Below are 15,840 nucleotides of genomic sequence, written 5' to 3'. Positions count from 1 at the left end.
TGGCTTCTGTAGCAATAATACATTAGAATTTCTTCTGAAGACGCAGCCATTAGTTCAGTACATTGAAGTCGAGGTTTGAAGTTTGTTTATGGTGTCGGTTACGTCCTGGCTCTTGCCGGCTATGAAATAGAAGTTGATTTAAGGAAAAGCAGATGCTGGCTTCACGGTGCGGTTGAACGCTGGCAACGCGAGAGCGAAACACGTCCGTAGGTTTGGTTTATGATACGGCCGTGTTCCGGTGGTGCGGCCGTGAAGTGCAGTAGTGGTTGGTGCTAGTTTTAGTACATTGGATAGAGGTTTTGACGGTGGTTTGTGGCGTCAGTCGAGTTTTTTTTTAAGGGCTGCGGTCATAAAACAAAGTAAAATTTTACTTGCCAAGAAGTACATAGAGCAAAACCTGGTTTATGATGTTGGGTATAACTTCGGGGATGCAAGCATCACTTTTATGATGCGACTTTGCCCCGTTGTGGCGGTCATAAGCGCAGAGAAAGGGGTATTTTGGTCTATGGTGCAGTGTGCTTTAAGAAGATCTAATAGTTGAGCTCAGAGGTTTCTGTGTAAAATTCCCGCTGAGGAAAAGCGTTGTGTGTGTGTGTGTGAAGGCGCGCTCTGAGTGAGAGTGTGTGCGAAGCTGCGAAGCGCGCTCTGGGTGCTGTCTTGTGTGTAAAGCGCGCTCTAGGTGTTGTTTTGAGTGTGAGTGAGGCACGCTGAGTGTGTTTCTGTGTGTGAAGTCTGAACACAGTGACAGTGACGGTTGATGTGTTTGATTAGGAGGACATTAGAGCAAAGACACATTTTAGGATCAAAGGTTGATGCCTAGTGTACCTGTGGAACATTTTGCCTATGGAGTAGCGACCCTCCTGTTCGTGGACGCGCGGGCAGGCCCGGCGGCGTCCGGATGCCGAGGTGGTGACTTGGGGAGGTGAGGGCCCCCGCATAGCTACGGAATAACACTGGGACCGCAGCGTAATCGCGGGTTCACATTTATTCCGGACTAGAACAAGACACATTTTGCGAACAAAGGTTGAGTCTAGATTAGTAAAGAAATAAAAAGGTTGAATTCCTCGTTTCAGTGGTTGAAATTGTTGTGTGCCTGTCCCCTGACGAGTGTGAAATTAAATAAAGAGGGAATTTGGAGCCACATAGAGATAGACGGGCATAATTGGGTGTATTACTCTGTGGTGTGACTTTTTAAAAGTATAAAAAAGGAGAGAAAGGGTGAGAGGTGTGCAGTGGAGAATTGTGGAGGAGTACAGAGAGGAATGTGTTGGGAGACTGGCGTACAGTTTACGCTGTCAAGGTAGGCGTGTTGCCTGCTTATCTGTTTAACAGTGATGAAAATGAAATTAAAATAAATCTCTTAGTGTGTTAATACAGGAAGCTGCGGACCTGGACCAACTGCCCCCACAAGCACAGCGGCCGAAGCAAAATTATAAGTAATGGGAACCACACCCAGCACGAATCAGCAGCTGTGAAAAAGACAGCAGCGAGGAGAGAATTAGAGGAGGAATTAAGAGAAGTTTTAACACATAAAATTGGGGCCAACGGACTTGTGGAGGTTGGGAAGGCGTCCGGAGCATCACAACAAAAGGTGAAACAAAAACACACACAAGCAGAGAAATCTGAGAGAAAGGCTCCTTTTAAGGTAACGCCTAGTTTGAGAAAAAGATAAAATTAACCTGCCTGCCTACAAATGCACACACACGCAATGAAGAAACAGCTTACACTCATGAACACGTGAAGATTTTCCAGCAAGGCTAAAGCAGCGAAACTTAACATACATCTGTTGTTAAAGGATAAATACATTACTGACAAATAAACTCTCTGGGTTGCAGGACAACAATTTAACTTCAAAGAAAAAGACACTGGTCTGACCAACCAGTGAAGACATGACAAATTTAGGGGTTAAAAGATTCAAATTGTGACATGTTTTCTGCTGATTGATTGATACAAGTGATTACTGAATGAAAGAAAATTTCTTTTTGGGCTTTTAAACATGATCTTAAGAATTTTAACAGGTGCATGTTGTCCTGTCAACTTGGTGGGTTAGGAGTTGATTATATCGGGAGAGAAAAAACAAAAAAAAAGGGGGAGAGAAGGCTGACACAGGGCCTGGCCCCGGTGTTTCTCCCCTCTCGTTGAAATACAGCCAACACATCATTTTCCTGTTCGTTTGCTTTTGTTTTTGCCTGTTTTTGTTTTTTTTGTTTTTTCTCTCTATATATTTAATTACAGGCTGCTTTGCCGGCCCTGAAAGCCGAGGCTGACTGGACTCCTGCTCTCCCCCATACGTGACCCTGACCAAATGCTGTAACAGCTGGACCCACAACAACAACCTGAAAAAGTCAACAGGGCTGCAGGAATGCGATCTCATGCAGCAGAGACGGAGAGCACTAAACCTAAGGCCCGTTTCACTACACGGGGGAAAATTCCCAGACTGCGTCAGCTGACAGAGCTGTGACGAGACGCCCCCCAAGCCCGAAGGAAAAGTAAGGCCGAGCGAAAGAATGCTGACCTTGATAACTTTGCATTTACACTGTGCAGGACAGTGATGGACCAACACGGATGATCGGGCAGCAAAAAGGGCGTGACCGAGACAGGAGGAGTAACTGAGGACAGAAGGCACCTCAGAATGGACAAAAAAACACAGAAGAAGATGCAGGTTTCACCTGCGGTGAGCATGGACACTGGAGAAAGGACTGCCCCAATTGGGGTCAGAACCAGGACGGACTGAACCTTGAGCAGCAGCAGCAGCAATGGTCGCAAACGAACTGAAAAGGAGGAGGGCAGGACCCCAGGGCATGCTTCAGGCAGTGGTTTACCCAGAACAGGAAAGTGATGAACACACACACACACACACACACACACACACACACACACGTCTCCAAACACACAGATTCAGAATGAAGTGAAATACACACATGAATACATGTGCACTCGTTGAGTGAGTGAGAAATGACACACACACACACACACACACACACACACACACACACACACACACACACGCTGATGCAATGAAGAATGCTTTGCTTATGCTGATATGCAAAATGCTGCACACAAACATCCCAATGCGTAATTTTTATGAGGAGCCATTGATTACTTAGAATGTGTTATATGTCACCTAGAAGGCATTTATGTAGATTTTAGGAATAAGCTCTAAAACGGTTTGGTTATGAAAACAATGTCTGTGCGTGATGTCTGTTTATGGCTCAAGGCCTTGACTGAATTCTTTGCTGTGCTTCACACAGCCCTGATGAGGAACAGTGGCACAGAGTGAAATTGATGAATTAATAGTGTAAGGTTAGGTTGGAGTACGGCATTTTCTGTGATTGAGTTTTAATTCAAGGAGGAACAAAAGGTGTTACGGCACCTGAGGTTCTCATTCCCACACAATATTGTCCCGGCAGGAAGCAAAATGTTCCTGTGAATTTCTGGTTGATTTTTTGGTTTTGCTTAGCGCTAGCTTGATTTTATCAGTGAGCTTTGGCTTGTGTTCTTTCTCGTAAGCGAGAGAGGGATAGTTTTATGCTTGGACATGTCTGCAACGGGCCCTAGTTTGTGTTATTTTTATTAGTGTTTTGTTGGTTATGTCTGTTTTCGTTTTTGTTACAGTGCACTGAGGAAAAACAAATGAGAGGTGTGATCCACCGGTGGTGATATGGTGATATTTTGTGAGTTTATGATTTAACAATCAGCTCTTTAAACCAGGTCTGAAAGATTGAGATTTAAAGCGCTATGAAATATTCTTACAAAAACAGTTGCAAAGTGTGCTTCTCCATGATTGTAATTGGCTTGGGAGAAATTCAATTATATGGGACATTGATCACATGAGAAGTTCGGAGTCTAAAAGGATTGCACCGAGTCAATCCGGCCCAAAAAAACAACAAGGAATTGTTTTCCTTTAAAATGATGACGTCATCTTGCTGGTGATGGAGGCTCGAATAGGTTGCGCGGGAGACTCCATTATCAGCAACATCTGGTATGAATGTGTATGGAGGTATGCATGTGACTGGACTGTGATGGACTGACGACTAAAAGCTTTGACTGACTTGATACTGAGACAATGACTGCACCAACTTTAGGATTAGTAAATGCCAATAAACAATTCACCCAGCCGACAAGAGAAGGGTGGATGCTTCGTTTTGTTTGTTTTGTTTTTTCAGGAGCAGGAGGATAAGAGAGACTGGAGGAGGAGACTCTAGCTTCACATAAGTATGAACTGCAGACTTAACACTTTGGTTGCTAATTCTGAGTTACTGATGGTTGCATTAAGAAAACTGTGCTATATTAGCTGTGTTTTGATTAAGGTATCATGTTATATTATTGGGAATGCCAAATGCTACAGTGGAGAAAACTATTGATATCACTCATGACTGGAATATGTTATTATTAACCACAGCAGGCCACTGTAAAAAGTCAATTAAATTTTATAGAGGAAAATCGCCAAAACTTTAACAATACCTATGAATGACTGGCCACATTCAGAATAGAGATATGCAATAATAAACATTGGTCCACGTGATTTAGGTTCTCGCTTGAAATAGTAAGTTATTAAATGTAGAATATAATCGACAGGGACATTTGATAGGATGTGGTACTGCAAAAGAACAAGAGCAAAGTAAATAAAGAAAATATTGTGTTTAGTTTGGATAAATTCAACTTAAAATGTACCATTACACTCAGAGGATCAATATGAAATAAAACATATGCAAAATTTTGTATGAAGTACATGACTGATAACTGTTCTGTCCTGAGCGTTTGTTTCTAGAGCACCCACTTGACCACACCAACAGTTTCTCGCCACCAACAGGGGGTATTTGCAAAGAATAGGGAGGAATATCATCACAACTGGGAAAGGTAAGCCCCGAAGGGTGATGACACCATAACTTTCACTTATGGTCAAATTCTCAAAATTTGACCCCAAACTTGAAAATTCTTCAAACATTTAGAGACAAAGTGGATAAACATAATGTCGCAAACCACATAAGGATGGAGCATTTGAATCAATAAGATGGTGAAATAACACGCAGTAAAATGTGGATCAGGTTGATTATGTTTATTCCAGTGTGCAGAGGAGTCAATTCCCTTCACAAAGTTTATAAATTCACTTGAACCAAAATTAGGAGCACCCGGTGCTGCAAGAGTTAATAGTCACACTACCCAAGGATAAGCACAAGAGCATGACTGATATGATGGGACTGGGATTTTGCTACACTTAATTATTGCAGACACAACTAAAACTATAACTGAAACTAATCTAAACTAAACTAAACTAGCAAACAATTGGTAAAAACTGATTTATACTGATATAAAATTGAAAATCTGAAGTCGAAGCTAAATAAAAATAAAAACTAATGAAAATTGCAAAACTATTACAACCCTGGTCCAGACTAAGATGGCGTTGGACATCTTCAGGGTAGAAAAGGGTTGGTGTGACCAAGCTGTGGTTTGGCTTGTTGTCAAAATGTTACAGCTCTGGATGGACCAGTTACCAGGGCATGGAAGGATGACAGACTTTATTACATGAGGAGAAGGGAAATTTCCGGGATTGAGGATCCTCTGGGATGACAAGGCTGGAGCAACGGTACTCGAGAGAAGAATTTCTGATACTTTCTGAGATATGATGTCACTAACCTTCTCTTTTAATTGTCTAGCTCCAATGAATTGACACATGGGAGTGTGTCAAAAAGGGGGAGTTGAGTCCGAACATCAAACAATGGTTTTATGAACATCTTATGACGTTATTTCTGTGTTTAATAATTTAGCTATGGTAAAACTTAAGCTTATAATGTGTTAGACTTAGAAAGGGTTCACTAATTTTTGATTTCTTTTACACACACATAGATTATGATTAGAATAAGTCCTGAACATAATATTTTAAACCAAATTTGAATCATTAGAACAATAATGGGTAACAATATTAGATTATCAAGGCTAGGGAGAGAGGTGTTTTGGTTTTCTGTTTCTTGCAGAGAAAGGAACAGACACCAGACGGGGACACGGAGATGTGAGGACCCTTCACAGCAGAGACAGATGTAGGGACTGCCGAGACAGCAACTGGGGTCAAGTGTCATGGCGTTTAAGCTCCTTGAGAAGATGGATCCCATAAACACAGCAATAACCATGAAGGGGTTGGCGAAAACCAGGAACACCAGACCAATGAGGTTCGAGAGACTCTTGGCAAAAAGGGGGACACGGCGGTGAACCCAAAACACACAGATCCTTGTTTGAAATCGGGGCAGAATAATCCCCAGAACTGTGCAATGACTAAAGGGTGGTCTAACCCCGGAGGTCGAAGAAAGAAGCTGAGAATCACCCAACTGGAAGACACTGGTAGCTGCAGCAATAAAAATAAAGGTTAAAAGCTCCTTAGACAGAGGTTCTAGTCTAAGTACATTTGAAAGGTATAAGGGGGCATTAAAAAGGGGGTGGAAAACTGGAGCACTTTTTTTCTGCCTGTCCCATTTGGTCCTTTAGCCGTCAGAATTCTTGTCTGAGCAAGGAGACCCAATGGATTTACTTTCTCAAATGGATCATCACGGCCTTGCCGTATTGGTCCATTTGATCGACCTTTGTTGTTATTATTTATTTTATTTTCAGTTGTTACAGACGGGACAGACATGACTGGGGAATAGGAAAGGGAGAAAGAAAGATGAAGGAAAAGGAAAACAGAAGGGAAGAGGGACAGTGAGAAAGGAAACTTCAAAAGAGAATGAAGAGAAAAAAAAATCTCCTGGATCACCTGTTGAGAGAAAGAGAAGAGAAAACAAGGAAAAAAAACAGAGCAACATACTAAACACAACACCATCACCAGTAGCGGTTTTTGATACGGGTGACATCGTGGTGGGGAGCGGTATCACGGGCATCGGCAAAAAAAGAAAAGAAATTGCTCGTACTCATGCTGTCCCGACATCAGCCAGCGCATATTGGGAATGTCACAGGCACCGATTAGTTTTCTGTCGCCCATTTGCTGGGAGTAAGGGCGCCCTCTGTTTGCGAGGTGCGCCTGCTGCTGGCGGCACAGGGAGGAGAGGGCGGGGCAGCGGGGGAATCTCTGGCTGGCTGGAGCAGCATCTAATAACCAACTCGCAAAATAAAACAAAGATAAAAACAAAACAACAAACACGAAAACACCAGACATTATGACACAGACTTATAATTTGTGTGGTGGATCATAAATTTGATTAGTTTTGAAGTTGTACATCTCTGTTCCTTACATTTCATGTCATGCCCTTATTAATGTTTTATTTGTCGCTTTGACTGTTTTCGAATAGAATATGCAGTGGGAATATAGAGGGAGATAAGTAGTGAAAGTTTTGCCTGGGTTGATTGTGCGTCAATCCATTGTTAATGCCTCAGGGCTCCAGTAGGTGGATTCGCACGCCTCCTCCTTCACTCAATACAGACGAGTGAGAGTGAGAGCTGCGTGTCTGTGCCGTTCTTTCACCTCTCCTCACTATTTCCCCTGTTTAAGCAACATTTGCACCGATGTTTTTTCGAAATTCTATACACGAAAAGTGAGCGCGAGAGCCCTCGGTGCGCCTGCTCGCTGCTGAAGTCATAGTAAACTTTATTGTCATCTCCGCTACATACAGTCCAGTATATAGAGAGATGAGACGACGAGGCTCCAGTTACAGCAGTGCAAGTAAACAAACAATAAATATAAGAAGAGTAAGAAAATAAATATAACTTTAGGACTCGGGGTAAAGGGATCAAGATCAATTTAACATTTATAATTTAGTGTTTGATGATTTAAAGTCTAACACACAATCCCTCGAAAGGGGAGGTGGGGGGGGAGCTGCTGCTTCCAAATAGAGCACATTTCATTCATAATGTTGTAAATTATGTATTCATGATTTGAATCCTGGGTTGTGTGAAATCCCAGAAATAAACCCTAGACAAAGTGAAACTGTGAACTAAGGTGTAGGTGTGTTAGGTTATGTTGTGGTGATCCTCGGGTTGAGGGATGGGTGTTCATACTGGAGTGCAAAATTAAAACCAATGTAAGATGGACAAGAAAAGTTCAAAGCCATCAGGTGCTCAGTTTAGAAAAAAGAGAAAAGAAGAGGAGGAGAAACGAGCAAAAGATGCAGGTAAGCAGATGTGTGATTGGATAATGGCAGCTCATCCTGAACCAATCAGAGTCAGAATACTTTATTAATCCCTAAGGAAATGATGTGGGTTACAGTTGCTCCAAGAAGAAATCAGAAAACAGATTTTAATATTAATGAGTCGTTGTCAGTTGTTGATTTGTCCTGTTCTCACTGTATGACGAATTATGATGGCTGTTCGGTAGCTGTTTGCATACAACGCATACTCTCTCTGTCTCTCTTCATATGTGTGTGTGTGTTTCTCTGGTAAAATTCAGTATGGTTCCGACAACAGTGACAACAGTTTTATGTTAATGTACAATTCTTAATATGTTTTGGACTCCAGACCATCACAGACTACAGGACCAGCAAACCCTCCCCCGCATCCTCTGATGTCTCCTTCCTCAACGAGCTCAACAACTTTTATGCTCGTTTTGAGCGAGGGAACCCCACAACCACAACCAGAGACCACCAACCTCTGACTCTCTCCCCCACCGATGTAGGAGCGGTGCTGAGCAGGATCAATGTCCACAAGGCTGCAGGTCCTGATGGCATCCCCGGGCGTGTTCTCAGAGCGTGTTCTGGGGAGCTTGCAGGAGTGCTCACATACATATTAAACCTGTCCTTGGCCCACGCTGTGGTACCGGCCTGCTTCAACTCCACCTCCATCGTCCCGATACCCAAAAACTCCAACCCATCTTGCCTCAATGACTACCGCCCAGTAGCACTCACCCCCATCATCACTAAGTGCTTAGAGCGACTGGTCCTAGCACACTTCAAATCCTGTCTCCCCCCCACCCTGGACCCCCACCAATTCGCATACCGCCGGAACAGGAGCACAGAGGATGCAGTCTCCATTGCACTGCACTCTGTCCTCTCACACCTGGACAACAACAACACCTACACCAGAATGCTGTTTATAGACTTCAGTTCAGCATTCAATACAATCCACCCCTCACAACTCATCAGGAAACTGACAGACCTGGGCATCAGCTCCCTCATCTGCAAATGGTTACTGGACTTCCTGACCAACCGCCCCCAACATGTCCGGCTGGATAACCACTGCTCATCTACAATCACGATGAACACCGGTGTACCACAAGGCTGTGTGATGAGCCCTTTCCTCTACTCCCTCTTCACCCACGACTGCAGACCTGCTGATGGTTCCAACACCATCATTAAGTTTGCAGATCACACCACGGTGATTGGCCTCATCAGTGACAACGATGAGGCCGCCTACAGGGAGGAGGTGGATCGTCTGGCTGAGTGGTGCGACAGAAACAACCTGCTGCTTAACACCGAGAAGACCAAGGAGCTCATCGTGGACTACAGGAGGAATGCTGACCCACATCCACCCATCCACATTAAGGGGACGGCTGTGGAGCGTGTGAGCAGCTTCAAGTTCCTGGGAGTCCACATCTCCGAGGATCTCACCTGGACGACCAACTGCTCCAAGCTGGTCAAGAAGGCTCACCAGCGCCTCTTCTTCTTGAGGACTCTGAGGAAGAACCACCTATCCTCAGACATCCTGGTGAACTTCTATCGCTGCACCATCGAGAGTATCCTGACCAACTGTATAACAGTCTGGTACGGGAACTGCTCTGCCTCGGACCAGAAGGTGTTGCAGAGGGTCGTGAAAACTGCCCAGCGCATCGCCGGAGCACCACTTCCTGCCATAAAAGACATCTACAGGAAGCGGTGTCTGAAAAGGGCTGGGAAAATCATCAAAGACCCCAGTCACCCATCACATGGACTGAACATACACAGACCCACAATGGACAACTGTACCCTCAAACACAATAATAACATGGACTGAACCACCACTCACAACCACTAGCACTTTATATAGCCTCTGTAGAAACTATCTACACCCTCACTTATCTTAACTGCACTACTGTATAGCTCTGTGTAAATAATCATTCTGTACATACGATAATCTTTAATCCTACAACTGTTTACAACTTGCATAGTTCCCATTTCTGTATAGCTGTATATCCCAGATTCTGTAAAGTTATTTATTTCATATTCTGTATAGTTTTTCATATTTATATCCTGTTCATAGCCTGTACATAGCTTGTACTCACTACAGCCTGTACATACTTATAGTTATAGAATATTCACAACATACTTCATACCGTGTACATTATAACATACCATAATAGACCTATTTCTGTAATATACTCACATATCTATATTATTGCTAATATATATTGTAATATATCTATATCACTAAAGCACTTCTGGATGGATGCAAACTGCATTTCGTTGCCCTGTACCTGTGCATGTGCAATGACAATAAAGTTGAATTCTATTCTATTCTATTCTATTCTATTCTATTTTATGTATGTGCCTGTGTGTGTGTGTGTGTGTGTGTGTGGGGGGGGGGGGGGGGGGCAGGCAGTGTTCGCCCAGAGCAGCAAACAGGCAAACAGGGAGGTGTTTCTGTCTCTGTCATTCCAGGAAAAGGTCGGGAGTGAGCGGAGTAGGAGGGAGACATCAGGACTGCTGCGTTGATTCCAGGAAGAAGACAGTCATAATAATAATGTGTTGTTGTTGGTAGGGCTGTTCATCACATCAGTTACAATGATGATGTCATTTATAGTTTACAAATGACAAAATGTTTACATAAAATCATGACAGTGTTTACATGATATCACCCACTACTAACATTACTTTATTTACTGTATCTTTTGAAAAAACAAACAAACTGCTATTTATACAGCAAAAGACTTAAGAATATTCAACAGGAGCAGGTTTCATTGTTCCCTGGTTTTATTATCACACTGTTCACCAAACCTTCACCATCTTATCCAGGAGGGTCACCTCTTCACCCTCACATGGAAGAAGTAATCTGATTGGCATGGTGGTTTGTTTGAAGCAGGTCCCTTGTGTAGCACTGGAACCCAGTCATGATGTTTCATCCATTTCATGGGCTGGTTTGCTGCAATAATGCCAAATAATTAGCATCTCTATAGATAGAAGGTAGTTCTGCAAAATTACTCAGTAGGATGTTTGTTCTAATTTGCTATGAGCTCAGAGCGCATAGAAAATAAAACTAATAGGCTATAAAGAGTGATATGAACATATTTAGAACTTACCGGAATGAAAATGTCAGGAGCACCAACAGATATTTGGAGATGGAAGAGAACTGGAGCTCGTCTCACAGCTGCTATCCAGGCTGGACGCCTTCGTTTGGTAACATCGATACACGAGCTGCGTCATGTTGCTTCCGGGTTGGGAAAGAATTAAAAGATAAACCCTTTTCAAGCTTATTCTCTTGCCGGTCGTGCGATCGAACATTGCAGCCGAGCACACAGCAAATACAAACCATGGCTGTTGTGTGTGACTTCGCTCCCTTTTCACTTGCGCTTTGTTTAGACCCCCAAAATGGCAGATCGGGCCAAAATCCTTTCCATGCCCACCCCCGTGACATCACGCTCCAAAGCCCTATAACGATATATATCGGATGACGATATAAAAACATCTATCGTTTCATTTTCCGCTGTCGTTTGTTTCGTGGTGTCACAAAATAAACTGTTTACAGCAATATTTTTTCATGTTTTGATGTCACTGTAGTGGCTACATTAATTTCTTCAAGTTCTCTCTTTCTCTTATATTTAATATAACCACACTATGGACGGACAAGCGCCTGTTTTTATGCGTTGTCATTAGCAACAACGATGGTAACACCATCGCGTGTCTGCTTGTTTATTTTCCACATAAACCTTTCACAATAAAGCTCAAGATCCTGTTGAGACTTTTCAAAGTAAACTGAATCACGTGAAAAAGTATGCAGAGAGTTTATGGATGAGAAGCAAAAAAGAGCCGTCAGGTGCTAAAAAATAAACCTTAGACTCAAACATTAGAACAGGCTTTTCCCCGCAGCACGCCGTGTAATAAATACTCACAAAGAAAACGGCGCCGTTACAACTTATGACTAAAAATGTATCGTTTCATGCATCGGTTAAAACACTCGACTCCAGCTACACGACGCCCAGCTGGAAACACTTCACGCAAGTCGAGCTGCCCGAGATTCACAGAGTTTACAGAAAATGTTAAATGTTTGTGATTTATATCATTATCGGACGATAGATGTCTTAATATCGGGATATGAGATTGTGGTCATATCGCACAGCCCTAGTTGTTGGGATATAAAACTGTATGGCCTGATCCAAGGTCATCCTTTCGGTGAAGACAGACCGCTGTGTGAATGTCAAGAAGCCTGGAGAGAAGCCTTACAGCTGTCATGTAAGATTTCAGGCTGCTTTGGACAGTAAAGGTGAAAAGAAGGCGACTGGACTTCTTTAAGTTTGTTGACCAAGAAGCTTCTGGACTCTCAGGTATCTGAAGTCTTGTGGTGGTTGGCTGTGGTTTGGGGGCAGTGCCAGGGGAGTCTAATTGGCACGGCTGCCAGCCATCACCTAATCGTGACTTCCATGAGTCAAAATCTCAGTAGGTTAGTTATGTGTGATGAAGAGCAGAGCTGCGGCTGACAGCAGCAGTGACTGCAAGCTGACAAGGACCAGCGAGTGCTGCTGAGGCAGTGTATGTAAGCACTGAAAGAATAAAGTCTGAATTGTCATTGAAGGAGTGTCAGTGTGCATGTGTTGGGTCCCACGGTAGTAATGAGTGGTTTCCCAGCATGAGGCAATGATGGACTCACGGGCAGGGCGGTTGTTTGCATAGATGGTGGCTACCATCCACCATGAACAGGGGGCGGGGCAGCAGCAGTAGCTGGAGACGCTGCAGGCACGCTCTCAGCCGCACACAGAGGTACTGGTAAACCTGGTAGCTCGGTCTGGGCCCTCGGTACAACTGAGCCTGCAGCGTCTCTGTGCACTGTGGTGTGCATGCTGTCTGGAAGGTCAACTGGTAAATTAGCCGGCCACTCCGTGGCACCCATTACCATTAATGGAGGTCCGGTTTGAGCGCATTGGTATGAACCTCATCAGCATATTTTAATAAAGTATACAGGAATATCGCTTTAAATGAGTTCTCGTGTATTATGCCATGTGATATCCTGAAGCAGTGCTGCTGTGCGGGATATTGGCAAGGAGTGTGATGCAGGTGCTGTTCCAGGTTATCACCTGAGTTGGCATCCAAAAAGAGATACTGACACTCGCACAAAGATCTACGTGACTGAACATTAAGCCTGTTTGGACGAGCATGACGACTCCCAGGCTGACGGGGTGGTGGAGGACCGGATTAAGACCTTAAAGTCCATGATTTGTACGTTTATTCATGAGGTTGAACGCGATGGGGAACACTGGTCAGACTGTTGTTTGCAGTGTGGGAGGTGCCCCAGGCCTCCGTGGGATTTTCTCTTTATTATTGTAGGCTCTTTATTTATAATATCTGTTGTTGTTTGTTTTTAAGATTGTTCAAAACAATGAAGAGAAGAATGCTCAGTCAACAATCAAACTTACTAGTGACTAGCAAGCAGGTAACAACCTTAATGTGTCATCACTTTCAACCACAAACACACACAAAGGCTTCTTCAAAGACTCTTTTTCTCATAAACTCTTTTTGCTCCAGCTTTAAAACAGCAGCTATTGAGACTGTAGGAGCAGAACAAGGCTCTCTCGTGGCATTAGTCCTTTATGTTATGTCAGCAAAGCTCTGTTTCACGTGAGATCACTATGCAGAACTCATGACAGGCTGAAGGGAGAGAATGGGATTTGTACAGGATAGCTTTTGCTTTAAATCCCTTGATGGATAAAACACACAAAAAACAGGTAAACAAAGTACAGACAACTGCTTACAAGAACACATATGGTACAGATAACAGACTTAAAGACATTTATAAGGTGAGATAAATACTAACAATTATTTTTAGAGCAGTTTAAATGATGAAGTATTATTATTAATGTTATTGTTATTGTTGTACAACCTAATTCAGAAAAGCTAAAGCATTGTGTGAATTGTAAATAAAAAACAGAATGTAATGCTTTGCAAATCTCACAGACCTTTATGATTATTCATAGAAAACATCAAATGTTCAAACTCTGAAGTGCAAAGTAAAATTATTTCTAAATTATATAACAGCATCCGGCGGTGTAAAAACGACAGCACTCTGTATATTAAAGCGAAGTGGGAAAAGGAGGGTAATTTGACAATTACAGAGAAGTGTTGGGCTCACGCATGCAAGATACAGTGGGCTACCACTGGGTCTAATGTTTGGCGTGAATTTTGCTGGAAAAGCATTATGAGATTTTTCATTACCCCTGCTCAACAAAGATATCGAGGAATTGGTGATAAATGTTGGAGATGTGGGGGAGATGGAGCTAACCATTTCCACATCTTTTGGGACTGTAAAGATATTCGCCAGTATTGGTCTCTAATCCATGATCATTTACAAAATGTTTTTTCATTTGTTTTTCCTTCAACTTTTGAGACCATGTTTTTGTGCAATGCACCAGTGCATAAACTGAATTCCAACGACAGAAGACTCCTGTACATCCTTCTGGCCGCAAGTAAAAAGCCTCTTACGAGAAGATAGCTTAAGCCTGAACCACCAACGATAGAAGACTGGATACATTCTGTACAAGAGATCTATACGATGGAAAAAGTGTCATTTTCTCTTAAACTTCAGAGGGATACCTTCTACGGAATATGGTCTAAATGGACAGACTATGTTAAGCATATGAGGTGTGATTTTGTGTATGATGTTACAACCCTGAGTTCTGCGTAAACCTACCTGTCCTGCTGCCTCCTAAGCCTAGGTTGTTTTTTTTTTGTTTTTTTTTTTTTTTTGTTTGTTTGTTGTTGTTGTTTTTTTTTTTGGGGGGGGGGGGGGGGGGTGTTTTTGTTTGTTTTTGTTTTTTTCTTCTTTTCTTTTCTCTTCTTTTTCTGTCTTCTTTATTTTTCAATTATAAGTTAAAATGTGACAGCAAAGAAAATGTAAAAAGGCAAACTACTGTTATGTTCAACAGCTGTCCCAATAAAAGAGATAATAATAAAAAAAAAAGTTCAAACTAAGACATTTTGATATTTCATGAAAACCATAGTACAAATATTTGTGTATATATAGTTCATCAAAGTATGTTTTCCCAAAAAAGATCAGAGGAGGGCAACAACGGGTGGAAAAAGAATTGCTGCTAAAAAGAATAGCTGGAGGAATATTTATCATTTAATTCTTTTCATTTAGGTTAAATGGCAACAGCTCAGTATGAAAACAGGCAGAGTGTCTTAGAAGTCAAACCTCTGTCTACAAATTTTGAACAGTTTCAGATTAATGTTGCTCAGTGCAAAATTATGAAGGAATTATGAAAGGAGAGAAGACTCACCATCTGCAGTATATACCATCCTTACTGGAATATTCTTAAAAAACAATAAGACTGTTGAAATATTCTGTGAATCGCTACCTTATTGTGGTGGAGGGGCTTTCTGTGTCCCAGGGACTCCAGGGGCTATGTTGTCGGGGAGCTTTTGCCAGGTCTGGTGAAGGTGCCTGAGGGCGAGCGTCTGGTGGCCGGGGCCCTGAAAAAGGGACATGGGCCCATCCTCCTTTAGGCCCACCACCTGCAGGAGGCGCCATAGGGGTCGAGTGCAATGTGTGTTGGGCTGTGGCCAGAAGCGAAGGCCTGGCGTACCGATCCCAGGCTACCAAAACTAGTGAGTGGGACATGGAAAGTCACCTCTCTGGTAGGTGAGGAGCCTGAGTCAGTACCGGCTACATTAGGGGTCGGCAACACTCAAAGAGCCAAATGGACCATAAGGAGAGAGCACCTGGATCTGCAAATCTTTT

Source organism: Maylandia zebra, linkage group LG6 (assembly GCF_041146795.1).
Source record: "Maylandia zebra isolate NMK-2024a linkage group LG6, Mzebra_GT3a, whole genome shotgun sequence".
NCBI lineage: Eukaryota > Metazoa > Chordata > Actinopteri > Cichliformes > Cichlidae > Maylandia > Maylandia zebra.
This window is presented reverse-complemented; position numbering follows the sequence as displayed.